General features: G+C 44.7%; 1 protein-coding gene across 2 annotated transcripts in view; it reads left to right on the top strand.

Annotated features, from left to right (window-relative positions):
• PC (pyruvate carboxylase) overlaps positions 1 to 17058 on the top strand; it is a 2223386-nt gene that overhangs the window by 1274405 nt on the left and 931923 nt on the right. The window lies entirely within an intron of this gene.

The following is a 17058-nucleotide window of genomic DNA, read 5'->3' as shown; positions in this document are numbered from 1 at the left end:
TTGCAAAGAACGTAATGCAGGGATTTTGAAGGAGTAGATTTCATTATGAAGATAAGAATACCTATATTACCTAATGCACTATAAAACTGAAGCAAACATGCCAACATTGCTGACTTTATGTAACTAGTCTTCTTTTAAAATGCCTTGTCTAAGATAAGTTGTTTGCTATTACTATTCCCAAGCAACTCTTGACTACTTCCTAACACTTATTATTAAATCACCAATTAGGAGGAGTTGCCAGTCCACAAGCACCGATTATCATATATATATATTTTTAGACACACAAGTTATGTGCTTTGGAGTATTTGGCTAGTGCATTGCATTGTCTCTGAAGCCACATTGGAGTGAGATGGATTGGAACTTGGTCATCCAAAGTTGAAATTTCATGCTCTCAAATTTTCTGAAGGAATGGTTGATAAGCTTTTTATCCGATATATGAATGGAAGAAAGAAGAGCCCCTGCCACACACCTAGGTCATTCTATGTCATTTGAAAAAGAAATTCAAGCTGTACGTTTTTCATTTTGGACCCCTGTATTACACATATCCAAATATTAGAATGTAAATTGTTTAAAGATTCCAAAATATGATCTGGAATATTCAGATTCCTTAATTTATGCCAAAGTTTGCTTCAATCAACAAGATCAAATGCACAGCCAAAATCCATAAACACGACATACGGTTTTATTTTCTGTTTTTTAAACATATGTTTCGTTTAGTATTTGTAGGCAAAAAATGTTTATACTGATGTATCTAGCACAGCGATTTCTTGGTAGTTCAATGGATACATTCTTATGGCTTTTTGTAAAGAGACGTCATACGGCCCCATGTCTAGCAATCACTGATGAGGTTGGTTGTTATACAATACATAAAAAGTGCCTACGTAAATAGTGCCTGGACCAACTGAGCCATATGAGAGGAAGACTTTTTCAAAATACTGAAAGGTACACTGTCCAGACCCTGGGCCTAGAAACTGTTCATACCTAAAATGATGTTGGTAGTCTCTTCAATAGTGAAATCTATACTAGCCAGAGAGGGATTATGAGTGATTTTTTTTTTATCAAAGTACTATTGGATTTCTAATACAGGGTGTTAAACGGAGTAAAACAAGTTGTTTTGTCTTTGAAAATTGCTTTTTAACAATGTTTTTATTCTTTTTATTAGTTAGGTTAAACTTGCGATAACACAGTTACAGATGAGTCCTGTTATATAAAGCACGCTTCATGTTACATTGATTACTCCATAAAAATTCTACAGTTAATACAGTGATATTGTGAAATATTATCCGACCTGGTTCCACAACCACCTAGTTAGTTTGAGTCTATTTCTGACTCGATCTGAGGTGGAGTGCAAATGTTTCCTCTGTATGCATTCCACGTTCGCCACACTCGCTCCCACTTTTTGGGGCACCCACGGTGTGTGTGTGTGTATATATATATATATATATATATATATATATATATATATCGGCATGCTGAGCAGAACTATGCACTATAGCCTTATAGCCCGCCGTAGCGGGCTATACCGGCTATTAAAGGCCCGCTGAATCGTTAAAGGCCCGAGCCGAAGGCGAGGGACCTTAACGAGACAGCGGGACTTTGATTGCCGGTATAGCCCTGCTACGAAGGGCTATAAGGCTATTAGAACATTCTGCCACTAGAGGGCAGAATGTTCTAACAAATTAAACAAAGGGTTCTCGAAGCTCGAGGGGATATAAATCCCCTCGAGCTTCGAGAAGCCTTTGTAGAACATTGGAATGTTGCTCTGCGGGCCTTTACTGGCCCGTAGAAGCAGGGAGCACTCCATTGTCTGCAATGGAGCTCCCAACATTCCAATGTTCTAATAATAAATCACCTTTGTTCTGGCACCAACTTTGAGTTCGACTCATCGTCATTTTTAGGTCTCGCCTGTCAATGCGCATGCGCATCGAGCAAGCGAGACTATGGGGGCTTATCCACTCTTTATCCAACTTGCAAGGAATCGTGGCCATTCCTTGCAGTGCCCGTGACTTTTAAGCTCAATGCGCATGCGCATTGAGCTTAAAAGCGCGTGCACATGCCCCCAGCCGCCTGCCTTGCCTACTCTCCCGCCCCCTCACTTCTTGATTGCACGGCCGCTAGGCCGTGCCTCCCCTACTCTCCTCCTACTCGCCTCCCCTCGCCATCTGTTCCCGCACTCCGCCCCCTCCCATCTGGTCGGACTCTTTTCAGTGGTGGTTGGAGGTTTTTTTCCATGAATACCTCAGGTAGTGGTGTGATATAGATTCCTAAATATTTAACCACTTGGATGCTATGCTACTTCTGGAACTTCAATGTAATTTCCATTGAAATCAATATAAAGTACATGACGAGTTACCCTTGTCATTAGCGGCGAAGAGGTTAAAGCACCCTTCTGCTGTTTGCAAATTACATCCGTTTGGGAGTTGTGTTGGGGGGCCGTGTAGGATATATAGGATTGACTTAGTCCAGGTGATGGTATAACCAGAGAGTTTTCCATATACTGTACAGATGCCCAGGAGCCTATTAATTGAGAGCCTTGGGGTCGCCATATATAGAAGTACATCATCCGCATACAGGGATATATGGTCTTCCCATCCCGCCGCCCTGTGGAGTCTGCGGATAACCGCGTCTCTTCGGATCCGTGCTGCTAACTGCTCTAATATTAGAGCGAATAAGAGTGGTGATAGGGGGCACCCTTGACGTGTGATGCGCCCCAGGGGAAAATCGGGAGAGATATGGCCGTTCACCGCTACATGAGCTAGGGGGTTTGCATATAACAGCTGGACCCATGCACAGAATTTGGGGCCAAATCCTAGATGTTTGAGAGCGGCAAAGAGGAAGGGCCATTCCACCATATCAAAGGCCATACTTGGGTCTAAGGATACAATGGCAGCTGCTTCCTCTATTGTGGGTATACGAGCCATGACACTATTCAGTCTTCTCAAATTGAGGGCAGTGTTTATTCCCGGCATGAAGCTGGACTGATCCGGATGTATTATTTTAGATGGGGTGTCAATCGGGCTGCTAGTGTTTTAGCTAGTATTTTGGCCTCTGCATTAAGCAGAAATATGGGCCGGTATGATGTACAGTCTTGGGCGGGCTTCCCAGGTTTGTGAATGGCCACTATTGTCGCCGTGCATTGGTCTCTAGGGAGTTCTCCTGCTTCCAGGCTGGTTACGTACATGTTTAATAGATGTGGCGTAATAGTAGTTACTGTTTTTTTGTAGGGTTCTATAGGGGTGCCATTAGGACCAAACGCCTTCCCTGATTGTATTGCGTTTATGGGTGACAGTAGTTCATCTGCTGTGCGGTATGCCTCACGCGTAAGAGCATCTTCGGCGATAGTGTGGGCATTTTGGTATCTTTAAGAAAGGCTTGTGCCTCTTCAGTCGTTGTGGAGGAGGTCGATGTGTAAATATTTCTGTAGTGTTTCGCTAGTGCAATTACGATTTCCTGCGGGCCGGTTATGTTTGCCCCATCTTCTGCATGTATTTGCGCCACCCACCGGCTAGCCCGTTCTCACGTATCTAGCCAGGCCAGAGTTTTCCCGGGTCTATCCCATCCTTCATATATTTTTTGTGTTGTATAACTATGATCCTGGCCTTTGCGTCCTCCCACATGTACTCTCTATAGTCCTGCATTTTCAAGTTGAGATCAGTTGCAGAAGTTGCCGTAGTATTTAGGGCATGGGACATTTCGGCGTGGGTCACTTCTTGTTCTAGTGCTTCTATTTGTTTCCTTTTTTCGTTTTTATGGCCCGAAATTAAGGAAATGGCCTGGCCTCGAAGCACTGCTTTATAAGCTTCCCAGAGGGTTATCAGGGAGGCAACAGAGTGCTCGTTTTTTTTTTTTAAATATTGGTGTGCAGTATTAATTATGCCTTTCAGAATCTTTTTTTTTTTAAATCCGGGATATATTTTGAAAATTCGTCGCTGGGAAGCAGCGTGTTGTGTGTATTTAATCATGACAGGGGAATGGTAAGAAATGCCTTTAGGTAGGTGAGTTGCTTCTCCTATCTTCACCAAACTATCTGCCAGTGTGAGTATATAGTCTATCCTAGAGACTCTATTATGCACCCGAGAGTGGAAAGTGTACTACTGTTCTAAAGGAAAGCGGAAACGCCAGTTATCTATGAAGCCGAAAGCCTTGAGAAACTCTGCAAATCTGGAGTTTGTGTTGTGCTGATCTCTAGGGGGTTTGCTCTCGAGCATATCGTCAATGGTGGCATTAAAATCTCCGCCTATTAGGAGTTCCACCTACTGGCATTTTGAGTTGAAGTTCATCGAGAGCTGGGAGTGCCACTGAGTGAAGTGCTGGTGGGATGTACACTTAAACTATATTATATACTCTCCCCTTCCACTGGCAGGAGATGGCTGCGAAATGTCCCTGTTAGTCTGTCCACGTCTGGTTAATAATCAGTGGGAACTGTTTCCATACTAGAATGCCTGCCCCTCGTGAACCCGAGGTAAACTGAGTGTACCACCATCCGATAACCCCATCTAGCTAGGGCCTTACAGGGCGAACCCATTAAGTGGGTTTCTTGAATCAGGGCTACTGCCCGGGCATGACGTTTAATATATTGCAGGACTAATCCTCTCTTTATTGTCACCCAATCAGTTAACATTCCATGTGAGGAGTGATAAGGTGGAGCCAGCCTTGGGGGGGGGGTGGGGGGGGGGGGGGGAGTTGTTGGTGTGGTGGTCGCGCTGTTGAGTAGTGCTGTTGTCTCTCTCATATCTCATAGTCGTGATGCGTAAGTCTGTAGGAGAATGTGTGAGAAGCGTGCCACGCAAGGGTTGCGACTGAACCGTAAACTGTTTCGAACATGTTATAAAAAAGAAATACAAACTAAGTAACTTTACCCCCCTGCCCACCCTCCTCCCTGCAGCACGGACCCAAAACTGCCCGCCTCCTCAACTTCGCAGAGTGCTTTGTTCCCTTCCCTGGTACCTTGATGGGGGGGAGATTCCTCACCCATGTCTGTTTTTTACCTCGTTGGCATTTCCATGTATTCTGATTTACACTTTTAAAATGTACACATTGGACAAATCAAAACAGGCGTGTGCTGTTCATTTGTCAATAGGAGGTCCGCTGTCACACTATCTTCTTGAGAAAGGCATTTGTCTCAATGACTCTCTGGGTGCAAAGTTAGGGGTCATTCCATCATGGCTGAGCTGTATGCATTCTATCAAAAAAAGGAGGGGACCTAGGAGCCAATTTAAGGTCCAGTGTCTGTGCTCCAAACGATATCACCAACATCAAAATGAGACACTGTTCCAAAGGCAGGGTGCACAACATCACCCTTGCGCTGTCAAAAATAGGAAAGACTAAGAAAAAGAGAGATCCTAGGTGAACGGACACATAAGTTAGGGGAAAGAACAAGTCTTCCCTGCTGTTGCCCTCACACACCCCGAAGGGTGTCATGCTTGATCATCGGGCGTTTTGCTCTTCGTTGGTCTGGCGCTGCAATTTCCAGCGGGTCACCCTTATTAGGACGTACCCCCCACACACCTGCATGCACCATCCGGCATACATCAAAAGAACTCTGACAAAGTGACCCTTCGGGGGACCCGTTGGGAATTGCAGCACCGGCCCAACGAGGAGCAAAACTCCTGATGATGAAGCATGACACCCTTCGGGGTGTGTTAGGGCAACAGGAGGGAAGACTTGTTCTTCCCCCTAACTTATGTGTCCGTTCACCTAGGATCTCTCTTTATCTTAGTTTTTCCTATTTTTGACAGCGCAAGGGTGATGTTGTGCACCCTGCCTTTGGAACAGTGTCTCAATTTGATGTTGGTGAGCTGTATTCATCTCATCCATCCCGATGTGTATTATTCCATGCACGTTTGCGTCATCACCGTGATTGTCAATGCGGAACTTCTCACTCTCCTCCACTCGTTTGCGATGATCTTCCCTGTGTTCTTGTCTCTGCAGATTCTTCTGACACCCTTTCCTGTGAGCGAGGTCCGTGGTTTCGATCTGCTCGTCCAGGGCCAGCGGTCCGGTGCCATCCCTCCAACCATTTTCAAGCCTCTTCCGGCTTCGTGAAGAACCATGCTTTGCTTTCGGCCTCCACTCTCAGCTTAGCCAGGAATAAATTTGAATATTTGAGTTCACGGTTTCGGAGCTCCCTTTTACCTCAAGGAAACGGCAACGCTGCTTTGTTACTGCCGCCGTTTAGTCCGGAAAGATCGGTATAGTGATGTGCTCGAGACGTATCGAAGGGCCAACGCGTGCTGTCTGGAGACTTGCGTCAGGATCACGTAAATTGAAGATACAAGCAAGAATGGGTCTTGGTGGGGCCCCTGGTCTGTCTTCCTCCTGGGACACATTGGGCCCTTTCTGGGGAAAAATAGTTGGAGAGACCCTGTGGCTGTAGTTGATTCTTAATAATGTCTTCGACTAGCAGGTCAAGTGCCGTTTCCCCTGTTTGCTCCGGTACCCCTATAATTATGATGTTACGTCTCTAGCGTCCTTGGTTGTCCAGTTTGGTGGCAGTATCATTAGTGAGGGTTGACTTAGTTGCCTCGACCTCAGTCACTCTAGTAGACATTTTATGAAAGCCCGCCCTGATCAGTGAGTTCCACCGAGATTGAACCAATGCGGGAGTCCAGGGAGGTATGTACGTTATTTAAAGTTGTCATAATGTCCTGTAACATGATTTCTGGTCCTTCCACTGTTGTAGGGCACCTCTCTGCTCGAGTATCATCGTGATCTGTGAGTTGTGGTTGTGTTTTGGTACATGCATACTTTTCAAGTTTTGATTGGTGCGTGCCGCACTGACCTCTGCCCCCATCCTGACTAGGCCCGGTCAATTCAATTTGGAGTAAATGGGACTGGGGCGCTACTCACCGCTGCTTGCCTGTGCGTTGTGTAGGCACACGCGGCCTTACAGGTTTTACACCCCAGACCTGTCGTATTGCTTGTTTGTTGGCACTGATTTGGGGGGGGGGGGGGCTTTCCCTCACTGCGCCTGCCTCTGTAGTCGCCTTGTAGTGTTGGAGGACTTGTGCTGGGCTCTACTTGTAGGACCGTTGTTGGGCCTTATATTGCGGTGAGCTTATCTCATTTTTCTTTGTAGAGTCTCCGGTGTTGTCCGCTCACTGGTGGTAGCTGTGTGTGCTCCTGACATTGTAGCTAACTCCTGGGTGCCGTGTTATAGGGCTTTCTTAGGGTCTCGATGCTGTCCACACACGATGCACATTTTCCATTGCTGGCGAGGAACGACCCACGATTCCGGTGGGGGGCAGTAGGTTGATCCGGGATTTGGGGTTACGCTATGTGGAGCGGCATCGATCCAGGGTGTCACTTATCGCTCGCATGGTGCTCACCGTTGCGGGAAAGGTGGTACTTCACCCGGCTGCTCCTTATTCTACCTGCGGCGTCTCATTGATCTTCTCTCAGCTATGAGCGGTGATCGCTAGGTGCCCGCCATTGAGGCCTGTCCAATCCTGCGTCTGTGTCCTGGGTTTGCTGCTGGATGGTAGTTGATGCCGGTCACCAAGCAGACAGCGGGCTTCTTCCGTGGTAACAATCACACTGTTTCTCGATCGTCTCTGTAGACCGGCGTTACGTTCGCCCCTGCTCCAAGCTTTTCTTTGTCGCATCGGAGCGAGTGCTTACTGTTGCAGGTTTTTTTGGGCATGCTCTGTCACCAGTGCAGTATTTACTGCTGTGTACAGCCGGATATCTGTCTGAATCTCCCAGCACAATTTGGACTGTAGTATTTGTTGTGCGATACTTAGAGTTCCGTAGGGAGGTGGGGATGGGTGGCGTACACCAAGGAGCTATAGGTAGCTGTCTCTGAATACACACTTAATGCACCAGCACAGATCTTGCCTGGACATGAGAGAGAGCCTGAATGTCTGCTTTATTATTCTTGTGTTGGGGAGAAGGACGACAATTCTTAGTTTATCTTATCATTTATTTAAAGCAAACGCCAGGTCTGGGCTCTCCATCACATTGCAAGTGGCTATTACCACAAAACTCCTCATTCTCACGCTGCAAAAAGCACCCGCCAGTTGGATAATGGAACCAGGGTGGATCCCAAGGGAGCATTATCAAGCTTCAATTGATGCCCAGTCTGCACAGAGGCCATGAATAATTCTAGGGCCTTATCAGGAACGGCTCTAGAGTCATGCTGGACCATGGGATGGGAGCAGTGTGTATGCTCCTGCCACAGTACTTGCAGATTGAGGGCTTGTAAGTATGGTAAAAGTTCAAAAGAACCCCCCCTTCTTTTTGTCCTTGGTTAGCTCTGCCATTCACTGCCCTCAGTTAATATCCTGTTAATGTTATTCATTGTATGTTTCACCTGTTTATTTTTACAGTGCATGGATTCCCATGTTCAGGCACTGCAAGTACTTTTTACTGGTTCCTACATAGCACCCAATTTCGAAATCACCCATCTTGAATTGAGGGGCTTCGATGAGGGTTTACATACTTGCAATTTGAGTACGTTTTTAAAATGTGAATTGAGGCTGTAATTAGGTTGTTTTCTCGAGTTGTGTGAGGGGTTTAGTAGATCAACTCCAAAAATATGTTTTTCTCAGGGCAAACAGTGATGACTTGCTTGACTGTCTTCAAAAGTTACTAATTGCACCTTGAATTGGTGGATTTATGAAACTCCAACCTACGACGTGGCTGATACGAATGTATCTGCATTGCCACACCCAGACCATGGAGCTGTATGTTTGTTCCGCTTTGACCATTAAATTTTTTTCTTTTTAACACCTTGGCTGCTAGGCGTTTTCCCCCTCCTGTGCTGGGAATTACCATTTTGCTGTTTCCATGACGAGCTCAGCTCGTCATCAGCACAGGACACCCGTGGGTGATGACGAGCTGAGCTCGTCATCAGCATCGAAAGGGTTAAACAGAAGGGGGATAGGAGCACACTGCTTCACCTCCCAGCACAGTTCGCCCCTTTACACTTGTATGCTTACTTGAAATGTTGCAGAGTGTTTCACTAAAGTTGGTGCAGGTTAGTGCTGTTAATATCTAGACACAAGTGTTTCTGGATTATATCCTTCATCAGTAGGATAAAACAAAATTCTTCTGGGGTTTGCTGAGAAAGCTGCCACAATCCTCCCAGGTCTCTGTACCTCTCCCTGGTGCACAGGTGCATCTCCAAGAGCTTGTCAGCCCAGTGGCTCACTTAAGGGAGCCTTCTTAAACAGAAGGGGGATGGGAGCACACTGCTTCACATTTTTTTCTTTTGATTGTTTTTTGGACATACCTCCAAATGTGCTGGTAACTAAGCCTTTCCTCTCTGATTGGCAGTCGGCTAGCTTCAGAACTACATGTTACTTTGGAGAGGGAACCCTAGATCTAAAGCATAATTTTTTTCAGGAATTTGAGGACAGTGGAAATTTTCCATTGCTCACCTCCGGCTCGTGGGGTAGTGGAGGCTACAAAATGGGGTTCCTACATCTGAAGTGGACTTGTCCTTTCTCTTGGTAAGTAGGCAAGTGGGTATAGAACCAGTGCTTTTGTTGTATTAGTTCATTAAGATTGGGAGTGCAGCAAAATCTTGTGACAGCCAAGCCAGGGGTGATCCATTAGGCACTTGAGGATAGGCTCTCTTCTTTTCTGTCTGTGGAGTGCTCATCATGGGATTCTTTTTGGACTGCCCTTTGTGCTGCACCCGTTGTAACAGTGTCGTCTATCTTAACCACATCTTTATTTTGTGTAGTGTTTGGTCTCATGGATCTCAGTGACCGGGCTAGGATTCACGTGCCATCAGTCACGGTTGTTCTGTCAGAGAGGGAAGGTCTGAATGACCCTATGTATGTGAACCTGGGCATACGATAAAAGAGACTCAAGGGGTTCTCTCTAGGAAATCAATCAATCAAATATACCTCTAAAGGGTTTTGACAATAGTGGCGCTCTGCACTATTGGAGAGGATATTATTTGTTTATACAACTCAGCTTGGCTTTACTTTGCCAGTTGCAGTATCATGCCATTACAAATCATTTATAACAAATCAATAAATATCTACCCATATGGACATAGAGAGACAAACTAATGTTTTTTGTAGAAAGTGCCTGCTACATACATTAATAGCCCTTGCCATCTATTTTAGTTTATAGGTGTCTCATAGTTAACCACAAGCAAATAGTTTTCTTTGTTCAGAGACCCATAAATAAATAAGAGGCTACATTCCATTTTCGGAACTTGATCTCAAGGTATACAGATGTAAAATACTCCATCAAACCATGGGAGTGTTCTCTTTGAAGTGTTGTGTTTTAAAGTCTTGTACTGAGCATATACACTTTCGTCAGTTTTGACTGTATGAATACATATTTTGTTAGTCTTATTCTGGATTAAGTGCTCTCACTATATTTTATGTAGGCCAGTAATAGACTCAGCCCTGTCTGTGGTAAACAACATCATAAGATCTTTCGGTCAGATTGTCATGTAGTCCGTCATGAGTAATCTGATAGCAAGTAGATCAAAACAGGAGTGGAGTATCATCCTAGTCCAGCTAGCATTGAGAAGCCCTTAACAGAGATTCCACAGTAGACATGGGCCATCCCCCTGGCCGAATGGCTTGTATGCGTGCCAAGTCTGCTCCACTTTGCCTTCCTGCTTCTCTCTCACTTTGTGGCTTTTCCACTGGTCATCGAGAGTACACAATAGACAACCTTTGCCTCTTCCTTATGCTCACACCTTCTTCCTACGTCCTCCCTTAAAAGTCAGGCATTTTTTAATTCCGGAAAGATAACCTTCTCAAATGAAAACTGCACACCTGTAAGAAAGGTGGGAACCTCTACTACATCTATCCCCGTTCAATTCTGTGTGCAGATGTTCGTATTGCATCTGATTTCTAGTCTAGGCGTTGTACAATTTCCTAAAGTCTCGGATGCACTGCCTCTGCTCTCTTTTTATGCTTTAGGAGATAAACTGCAGAACTGGTCTCAAAGTGCAGCATCAACTTGTGTTTGGGCCTTTATACTTCTTTACTGCTGTCTTATACAGCAATTGATACTGGTGGCCCATATCATTTTTGTGTGGTTTATAGCTATTGGGCTACAAAACATTTGCTACTTTTTCCCTTTAATATGAGGACTACAATCTGCTTTTAACAAGATAATGCAGAACTGTTATGCTCTGTCTTTATTCTGTGGGTCCACAAAATGTGTTGGTGTCACAGAGATAATGTTAAGTGTGCCATAAGTTTCTAAGTTTCAGTTGCTGGCTGCTTCATTGGCCACCTGCTTCTTGATAGTGTTGCTATTTTATGTACACAACCCTCTTCATGTTATGTTGCCCGGCCTTCTTACCATAATTCAGAGCGAAATATAGGAAACTGTGAAGGGGACGAGAGCCTAGCATTCAGAGCGAAATTTAGGAATCCGTGTTGGCAACCAGAGCCTTGGAAAGGGCCCTTTTCACAACATCTCAAGGGTAAACCGGCATACAAATTCTGATCACTTCACCATGTACCTGGTTTATTTACAGTGTCCGGAAAAAAAAAACGGGAAAAACCACGTCGAAATGACAGGTAAATCTGTTACCTGCTCGAGCACAGGGGACTGTTGGAGCAGCTTGCGGCTGCCCGCTTCCCTTACTTATTTGCTGGATCCTGGGAGTCCTTGCCAGATCAGAACTGTTAAGTGTCCTTAGAAGAATGTGGTGACACAGCTATGCTGTGTGCATTGGCCATCTTGGTTGGGCAGCTGTTTGTATTTTGGCCTATGTGGAAAGGAAACGATCAACTCTTCCATCCTGGTACATGCTTATTGAGCTCATCACTGCAACTAGTGCGGCTATCGCCCAAAATAAAAGTGCTGGTTGAACAGCTTTTAGAATAGTACATAACCAGTATTAAAATCAATGTATTTTGACCAAGGATCTGAGCAGGCGAAAGGCCTAGCAGAGGATTCTGGAACATGTGTTCTCTATTCAGTAGTTGGAGGCAACTTACACGCTGGAATTGGTGGGTACATTTCAACACTACAGGAATTGCAGTGTAGCAGAAAAAGGTTGGATGAACAAATCATTTTAACTGCTTGTTTTATGTCCTTGTGTTACTTTTTTCGTTCAGTTTCTTATATTCCTACCAGATCGATATTGAATGTCTGTCCACAACCCAATTTAGTGGTCCCTTCTTCCTGAAGTCTAACTTAAATTAATGGTACAATTATGATGCTCGCGGTTCTGTGATATATCCTCAAGATTTGGGGCAAGCTCTTCTATTGACCCCCATGCCAACAACACCTCCGGAAGTTTGTCATCTGCTCCAGTTTTTCTCATATGGTCCTCTTCCGCCAGCTTCATTATTTCAAATCCGCCCTCCATGTGGGGCCAGCCAGTGGATTGTGATTCTCCTAACCCCCACATTTTATGTCTGATTCGGGTGAACCACCTGTGGTTTCACCCAGAACTCTGTGACCTCATCTAGGCAGGGAAGTTTTAAGGGCAGCAGTTGATGAGAAGCGGTCATTGCATGAGGTCCATTAAAGTTGACTCTTACCTTTTGTTTGGTGTGAACACCCTTCTTTCTATGTCCCACCCCTTTTATTGTGAAAAACGGTTTCATATTTGATTTCAAACAGGGATGAGTCTCCACTACAAAGGAAACAAGGGGTACTTTTGCACGATGTAGGTATAGAAGGGAGGAACATGAGTGCATTGAGAAGCTGTCACTTGATAATTGAAAACCTAGAGATTCATACCGGATGACACTTAAAATGTTGAAAGGACATTTTGGGTTGTGCTATGTAGCATACCAGAGAAACATGGCCCACAAGTGTCAATGTGTTGATAAGGGGTCAGCTAGTGAGATGCCCCAATGACCTGAAAGTACAAGTAAACATTGTTGGCAACTAAGCCATTCTGAAAGATAACAATTGTGGAAGTCATTGAACCCAACAATGGATGGGTAAAGGAGATGGTTGGTTGTGTTGAGGACTACACAGAAGTGCCACACGAACTGTCTATTCCTACAGAAAAAAAGTGGTGAAGAAAAATGGAGTAAAAAAAATCATTATTGATTTTAGGATAGCAGGGCCAAGTAGAGAGGACAAAGTGAATTGGATCAAGTGTGGCAGTCTGCGCCACATGCCTACTAGTACAGTTAGCTTGGCAAACCAGCATTTACAATGCAATAGGTCTCGCATTTACGCAAGTTTAAGCTATTGGCATTGTAAATGACAATGCTTTTTTTATGTTTCAAAAACCGAAACATAAATAAAAGGCATTGTCATTTACATTGCCAATAGCTCAAACTTGCATAAATGTCAGCCCCGTTTCATTGCAAATGCTTGTTTGCCTGTGCTACACTGAAGTGATGCGCACAGCGTTGCAAAATAATTAAGTAAAGCAGCTTGGCCACTAAAGTGAAAGCAGAGGGCGCTGGAATAAGGAAAGACAATTAAAGAAAATTGTGCTCACCCACTAAATAATGGAGACCGTGTATTGAGCCAAGTAAAAGGTCCAGTCGTTGGGAGATGACAAATTGAGACTAGGCGGTACCCATGAGGGACTAACAAGCCTCATAATAAATCAGAATTCAGCATTCACGAAGGACAATGACACCAGCCAATTAAAAACGTGGGCGGGGCTTCCACTTCACACTCCATTACAGCATGGCTCTCAGAGCGAGCAGCGCATGTGCACTGCCGCTAGGCTCGACCTAAAAATGTGGTGTGTAGCAAGTTTGGGAAGTGTGGCCACTTGGCACATGTTTGTAAGAATGAAAAGATACAGAACATGGAAGAACGGATTAATAACATAATGTTAAGGGTGCAAGGGCTACATGGACAAGTAGACTATGTAAAAGGGCGTATGCCTGAATGTGAATTTCATGTTGGAGGGATGAACATTACAGTATTGGCAGGTTCTTGCTATCCTTATAAAATTGATTGCAGGATTAGAACAGGTAAGATATATAGGGTAATGAGACTATCAAATTATTGCCCAAAAACAGAAATACAGAAGGTTTTGATGGCTCAAGAATTGACTATCAGATTTGTAGTAATGATGATCTGGTTAACTGGAACAGATGGTAAGCAAAGTTTACATTCCCAATCGTGGTGATAATCTTCTTGGATGAAGGTGCCAGAAGGATTTGGGCATAATGTTGAACCTCAACTCTCCTGAGCAAGTGACGTTAGTGGCACCCATTAGCGACATTGTAGTCCTAGCTAGGGAGTTTCAGAAAATTGAAGACTGTTCATGCTTGCTTAAGGAATTTACGCACAAAATAGTGTTAAAGAAGAACTCCAAATCAATCAATAAAAACTTTACCTGATCATAAAAATAAAATTGTAAAAGCACTAGCATATACATAACAGCAAACTTTGCACATGTTAAAGCTACCATGGAAAAATACATGCCAATTTATATATTAAAAAAGCACAGAATTATGATAATGAACAACCGGTTTAAGAAGCATATCCACGGCAGAACAACCGTAAAACCTTGATAACCTTTTAAGGAAGCATAATAATATACTTCCTTAACAATGGGATTAAGTGTCTGATTCTAAACACGTGATAAAACTTACAGGAAAATCTAACAAACCGCAACAAGTTCTGAGTAGGTCTCTGTTCTTGGACAGATGCACACTATTTAATATCTGTACTCTCCTTGTGTAAAGGAGAGAGAACCACATATGATAGAGTAAGAAAGTCTTTCCCAAGGATGTATAACAAGCGAGGGGTACGATACGAAAATTGAGGCATCTTTAAGATAACATAATGACTTATAGACGTTTTACATAATGCTCCCTCGGAATACTCATGTACTCTAAAGAAAAAAAACCTCTCCTGGCCCATAGCTTGTCAATTTTTTTTTAATGGAACTAGCGTTATAAAACAAAGACGGTCTTTCTAACTCTCCCACAATTGTTTTAAGGTACCAAATCCATGGAATTCTTAAGCCATCTGAACATTTTAAATAATCCTGTATAATACTCGTTAGGGTAGCTTTACGATTAATCCATAAGGAGATCCACATCAGCGCGGCTGGCTTCATGTGATCTATTTAGTCGAAGCCCAGCTACTCATAGCAAAAGTAATGAGGACTGCTTGAGGGGAGAGCAACTAAATGGCAACTCAATCTGTTTTCTTTGATTCGAAGATTTTTTGGCAGGGCTTATATACAAACAGCACCATTTAACATAGTTTGGATACATTGTAACTTGTAAATCGCTAGGAATATGTGTGCTGCCTGTATTGCGAAGTTAAACAAGGGCCCCACTGTCTGGCTGAATTTATGGCATCTGTCAGTAAGGCAAGGTACCTAGGTACTAGCTGGGTCAAAGTTACCCCCGGCAATGTTTATGATCTGTTTCCTTTTAATAAGAACATTTGTAGATTTCTGGGATTTACGACCACAAACCTTAAAAAGTGACTTCGAGAAATTTGTATCTAAACCTAAGTTCTCCATGAATAGAAGAAACGTATACATTAGGCTTTTGAGTCAGTTTGGAGTGCAAGACAATTAAACTTTATCAGCATAAAGCAATGCCAAAATAGATTTATTTAACCGAGGCATGTCCTGCTCATGCTCTATCAAAAGGGAATCGAAATTTTCCTAGCTTACGTAACGGTAAGTTTCAATTCTATTAAGGACACAGAGGCGAGGATTATGCTTTTCTTCCTTCGCTTTATTACATAAATCAAAAACACAGCAGCCTTAGAAAAGCTCCAATCCATTTTCAAACTGCAGAAAAATTAGAAACAAAACGACTTTTTCAAAGTTAATCAGTCCAGGAATAAACTACAGCTCCCATGAGCCTTCGAACATTAGTCCTTCAGCTATCTCCACTCCCAGTATGTTAGACAGTCCTTCCTCAAGATTCCTCCTCTTTCTTCGCTGCTCACGCAGCAGTCAGTTAAGTGAAAATTTTTATCTTGCTTGTGTTGGGCTGTGAGAATGTACTTTCCCGTCCAGGGTCGGACGGAGATGTGTTGGGCTCTGTTGCGGTTTCTGTGATGTTTTTTTCCCTACAGAGCCCCCAGTCGCGGGAGCGTTGTCCCGGCGGTGGTGCGGTGATAATAGCGCCCGCCAGAGGGCGCCTGTACGTCTCGCCTGCTCCTCGGCGGGCGTCCCTTCACGCGGAGGAGACGCGCGGAGGAGCCGGCCTGCTACGGAGCTTTGCCCTCTCCACCCCTTAACGCCCGGTGCACCGGGTCTGTATCTGGCCAAAATTTACCATTTGTGACGCCCTGAGGGGTCTGTATTTGGCGGCAGAGACCGCGTGAAGCGCCGATCGGCGAAAGCACGTTTCTAACATTTGTGTGGTTGAACGCGCATTAGGGGTGGTTAGACCCGGTCCCTGTGTGGAGGGTCAGCGCGTTTGGGGGCTTTGACGTGCGGCCTACCTCGCCAGTTTCGCTGGCCCACAAAGTCATCGCAGTCTAAATTGTCTGCCCATATTTTGTTCCTTGACGCCCTCTGTGGAGAGGGTATAGTTCATAGTGCAGTTTTGCCTCAGGTGCTCAGTGTTTAGCTTGACAGCCATGGAGCAAGGGGATTATTTTGAGGAACCCCACTCCTACTTACAGGATGAGGAGTTTCACCAAGCAGTCGACAGCTCTATTTATCGCTGTGTGACTGAGGTGGTGGGTCCCATGGAGGACCGGTTGTCTGCGCGCATTGTAGAGGAGTGCGCCAAACTGGCGCAGGCCCATTTGGGAGCGCCTACTGGCCTCCCAGGCCCCTCGGGTGAGGGCCCTCCTGCACCAAAGAAACCCTGCGGGGAAGGGACTCCGGAAGGGGGGCAAGGGGTGGACAGAGGCGCCTTTGAGCGTCTCAGAGACGCTTTCTTGGCCAAGGCGACTGCTGGCCCCCCTGCGCCACTTTCGGACCCTGAACCTTCTGTGGTTTCGGAGACCGCACCTCCGTCTCCGGGGTTGGATTCACCGGATACTTATGATGACGGGGAGTCGGTCCGCTCTTGGCTAATGTTCGAAGGCTCATTGGAGCTGTAGTTTATTCCTGCACTGATGAACTTTGAAAAAGTTGTTTTGTTTCTAATTTTTCTGCAGTTTGAAAATGGATTTGAGCTTTTCTAAGGCTGCTGTGTTTTAGATTTATGTAATAAAGCGAAG

This window comes from Lissotriton vulgaris, chromosome 9 (genome assembly GCF_964263255.1).
Source record: "Lissotriton vulgaris chromosome 9, aLisVul1.2, whole genome shotgun sequence".
Classification (NCBI taxonomy): Eukaryota; Metazoa; Chordata; class Amphibia; order Caudata; family Salamandridae; genus Lissotriton; species Lissotriton vulgaris.
Note: the sequence above shows the minus strand (reverse complement) of the source record. Positions and strands in the feature narration are given on the sequence as shown.